The sequence below is a fragment of the Acomys minous genome, assembly GCF_964271855.1.
Source record: "Acomys minous genome assembly, contig: SUPER_14_unloc_2, whole genome shotgun sequence".
Taxonomy (NCBI): Eukaryota; Metazoa; Chordata; class Mammalia; order Rodentia; family Muridae; genus Acomys; species Acomys minous.
Window position 1 is genome coordinate 1 of NW_028182184.1, and position 4,850 is coordinate 4,850.

A 4,850-nucleotide genomic window follows, 5' to 3' on the forward strand; every position below is an offset into this window, starting at 1 on the left:
GGCAAGAGTATCTCAAATTATGAGTGTGAGGACATCCTGGGCTATATAACAAGTTCTAATCTGTGTGATCTTGTATCTGATCAATCAAAGAGAGAGTCAGATGATGGCTGACATTTAAAAGATGAAGATCATTTGAGATAGCCTAAATATCTTGATAGTATCATTAAAATGAAGGTTCTGCTAGTTGTGGTGTTTTTAATTCCAGCACTCCCACGGAGACAGAAGCAGGCAGATCTTTGTGAGTTGAAGGCTAGCATGGTCTATAATAGCAAGTTTGAGGCCAGCCAGAGACCCTACCTCAAAATGAAAACGTTACTTAATATTATGATTCTGCCGTAAATAAAATAGTATCAATTTGGGAGAACATTTAATGATGTGAGGAAATGTTTATCAGTGAGTAAGCACAAGGAGATACAGCCTTGAGGTAGAGTGTGTGTTTGCAGTGTTACAGGCCCTACTGTCTGTCCTCAGTGTCACAAAGCAGAACTAGACATGGCCTTAGGTTAGTGACAGGGTAGGTAACAAGTTAAGTATATTTAGCTTAGCAAAGCAGTCAGGAGAAAAAAGAATTCATGAAACTGCACTGCCAGAAGTTATGTTAGCATCTGGGGGCACACATCATACACAGTCCTCTATAGAAGTAGCTCATATTATAACAATTTCTGGGACTCAGCAGTATTATAGTTCAGATAATCTGTGCCTGGCAGGATAGCTCAGCAGGGAAAGGCACTTGCCCTGCAACCTAATGAACTGAGTTTGATGCCCAGAGCCCATGTAAAGAAGTAAGGTTTTAAAAGGGGCAGAGGAAAACAATGGCGCCTATGAGGTGGCTCAGTAGGGAAAGATGCCTGCTGTCACCAAGTGTCAACAATTGGAGTTCCATCTCAGAGCCCACATGGTCAATGAAAACTACTGACTCCCACAGGCTGTCCTCTGACCTACACACACACACACACACACACACACACACAAAGACATGTTACATGTGTGTACGTAAACAGCCGAAAATTAATTTCTTTGAACCTAATTATCTAGACATGGTGGCACACACCCTTAATCTCAGCAGTTGGGAAGTGGAGGCAGTCATATCTCTGAGTTTGAGGCCAGCCTGCTCAGCATAGCAAGTTCTATGAGCAACCAGAGTTATATAGAAAAGCCTTGTCTCAAAATAAGTAAATGAATAAATAAATAATAAAATAAAAATCCTAGTAGTTGATACACGTGTAAACATACTGGAGTATCAGGCCTTTACTGACAAGCTGTTAGAACTTGGAATCTGATTCTTTGTACATGGTTCCAAAGTGGGAGGAAGGGTAAATAAACTAAATAATGAAGTTCCAAGAACATATCATGAAATTCATCTTAAGAAGTTAATAAATTTGTAAGGCAAGGTGAGTATACTTAACATAAGCACAACTGGGAGTATGCCCTGAAGGCAGGATAATGGGGAGCCCTAGGGTGCAGTGAGGCATTAGCTGTTTTAAATCTTTTTTGTATGATATGTGTTTATTGTGTGAACGGCGGCATGTACATGCTGTCTGTGCTTGTGGAGGTCCGAGGACAACTCTGGGGGTCAGTCCTTGCCTTTCATTTGAGACAGGGTTGTAGTGAGAATCCTGGAATTTTGGGTTCCTTTGAAACAGAGAAATATTATAAGAATATGTTCTCGTTTAGCCCCAGGTGTCGGGTATGGGGCTGCTTCTCAGCAGCGGACTCATGTGTCTGGTGCGCTGGCGACAGACTTCACTTTGCCAACTGCAGATAGTGTCTGTGATTGTGTGACCTTTGGAATTCTAGGGGCTTTTCGGAGGATATATAAATGCTGGGGGTGGGGATGGGGGTGCTAGTCGCTGTTGGTGTGAAAAGAAACAAGAAGAAATTAGATATCCTGATGGCAAAGACCAAATTGCCCCAAGGAGCTCAAAGCCCCTAATCAGCAGGCAGTCGTCTAATGATAATGCCGCCCCCTTTCCAGCCCTTGGCTTTATTCACGGGTCTCTTCCTTTCCTCTCCCTCCTCCCTTCTTCCTAGTGTTAGGGGTTGAAAGGGAAGAAGGAAAGGGGTGGAGAAGGGTGGCAGAAAGAAGCAGCCACAAAGTAGCCAAGGCCAGCTACACAGGTCTCCTAAGTGTTCACTCCGCAGACATACATCAGGCTTGCTGGCCTGCGGCCGGCCTGGGAGCCTCTCTGCTACTTCCCAGCTCAACATGAGGAGCACTGGGATTGCAGATGTGTGCTACCACAGCCTTACCTGGGCTCTGACACCTCCCGGCCCCTAGTTGCATATTTTTAGAACAGTTGGTCGTTTCATTATTTAGATTTGACACTGACCTTTTCTTGACATACAGGCAAGAAGTAGTTATTGCTCTGTTGGTTAAAGTTGGCGTTATTTCAGAAAAGCGTACCTGGGACTGGCAAAGCCCAGAAGCTGTGGCCACAGGCCTGCAGGTAAGTAGTGTTGTTTCTGAAACTCAAGGAATTTTACTGTGAAGGCATTTGATGCAGTATTGCCCCTGAGCGGGCCAACGTGCAAACAATGGGGGCAGGAAACTGAGAGAAATGAGCTATAGGTACTGACTGGTAATTATTCTGTTCCTGGTTCACTTATAACTGCATGTTACCTTGCAGCTGTTGGGTAACAGATTGAAAAATACTTGAGCGGGGCTGGAGAGGTGGCTCAGAGGTTAAGAGCACTGCATGCTCTTCCAGAGGTCCTGAATTCATTTCCCAGCAACTACATGGTGGCTCACAGCCATCTGTAATGAGATATGATGCCCTCTTCTGGTGCGCAGGTGTACATGCAGGCAGAGCACTGTATACTTAAATAAATCTTTTTTAAAAACAGAAGAAAAAATACTTGACTGAGAAAATGCAAGAGATATAAATCTTGGCTTGTCATACTTTGAAGAAATGAAAAAATGTTTGAAAAATGAATATAATCTGAAACTTTTAAAAGAAATTTATACCCTAAATAACATTGAAGAAGTTTGTAGTTTGGAAAACTAGATTTAATCCCAAAGATGCCTGGTGTGCTGGTTACTGTTTGCAGGACTTTATAATCTGCGTAGAAATGTTCTTAGCAGCCATCGCCCATCACTACTCGTTTTCTTATAAACCGTACGTGCACGAAGCAGAGGAGGGCTCCTGCTTCGACTCCTTACTCCCTATGTGGGATGAGTCGGATATCAGAGATGACATCTCTGAACAAGTGAGACGTGTGGGTAAGTAACAGCGATTCAACTTCTGTTAGTGTGAGGCGGGGGCGCGGCAGGCATGAGCCTCAAGCAGGGCTCCTCAGGAGCTGTTCAGCTTGGATTTTAGAACAGGGTCTGGCTGGCCAGGGAGCCTCAGGGACCCTCCTGTCTGACCACACCACAAAGCCAGGCCAAGCTTCTTACTTGTGCTGAGGAGGAAACTCAGGTGCTTCGTGTTTGTGTGGCAAGCTCTTTACAGACTGCAGTGTTACCCCTGCCCAAATATGCAGGTTTTGTACGTCTCCTGCTGTGGCCGTTCAGTAGTTAAAGTAGTAGTATCATTGTGCAGGCTCTTCAAACTTGGGGAAGACAAAGGGGAAAGGGGGAGCTTTTTAAAGAACCATATGTTTAGAATAGAAAAAATAACTTTTGGCTAATAAAATTATATTGTCTTAAAGGGAGGACAATGCGAGGTTATCCGAAAAAAAAGTTTTTTCCTGGCGACCCGGATGATACAGAGCATTCAAGTCTTCTTTCTTCTTCTCCGCAAGATAGAGTTTCTAGTAGTTCAAGAGCATCCTCGCCAGTGGGCCAGTACCAAGGCTTCGGACATACAATTACATCACCACGTCCACTTTCTATAGACCGCCTATATGAAGATTTCATGAATGATATCCAAGAAAAGAACAGAAAGGCTCTTGCAGCAGGCATCAGGATTAACATGCCTGAAGAGGACCAGATGACTTCCGGCTCAGACTCTGACACACAGATCATACTTGTTCCAACCAAGCCAAGTCACCACATTATCCTAGGCATGTTAGAAGATCTGTCGGTACCTTCTGAATCATCCACAGACCCTTAAACCTGCCACAATACATTTTTCAAAATACAGGCAAAACCAGTATAACTACTATATATAATATACAACTATAACACTAATACATACAGGTTTTACTAATACATATATGTTTTCTATATCACAACATTTAAATTTCTTAGCTTTAGCTTTCTTAAACTTTTAAGAATATCATATATTCAAATAGTAGGTAACAACTTTAGCAAAATTCTCTTGAATTTCTCAAAAGTACAGACTTAAAAAAACAAACAAAAAAAGAAAGAAAAAAAAAAAGAAAATCAGTGCTTCTTGCCACTGCATGAATGCAATGCTCTGGACTGAAAATGTAAATATAAAATTCAGATTAATTGAATTTAATGTAATCCTAACCATGTGCCATTTAAGTTTATGTAATTATACTTTCAAAAATCTAAAACTCTTAACGTGTCTTGCTCTTTTGTTTTCTCCCATCACCACCCCCCACCCCCTGCCAAGACAGGGTTTGTAGCTCTGGTTGTCCTGGACCCACTTTGTACACCAGGCTGGCCCCAAACTCAGAGATCCACCTGCCTCTGCCTCCGCCATGCTGGGACTAAAGGTGTGCACCACCATCATCTAGCTGTGTCTTACTCTGGTGTGTGTGTGTGTCTTATTCCTTAAACAAACTAAATCTTAATACTTTAACAAAAATAGCTTGATTAGAAATCCAACAAAAATTTTAAAAAGATTTGAACTAGACTTAGTGGTGTATACTACCTTTATACCCAGCACTCAGGATGTAGAGGCAGGCAGATCTCAATGTGTTTCAGGCCAACCTGGTCT

General features: G+C 42.5%; 1 long non-coding RNA gene across 1 annotated transcript; it reads left to right on the forward strand.

Annotated features, from left to right (window-relative positions):
• The first annotated feature begins 1,398 nt into the window (after positions 1-1,398).
• LOC311583975 lies at positions 1,399-4,464 on the forward strand. Its single transcript, XR_014774735.1, has 3 exons — positions 1,399-2,447; positions 3,049-3,220; positions 3,652-4,464. It is a non-coding gene; the product is annotated as an uncharacterized lncRNA (long non-coding RNA).
• Positions 4,465-4,850: the final 386 nt, after the last annotated feature.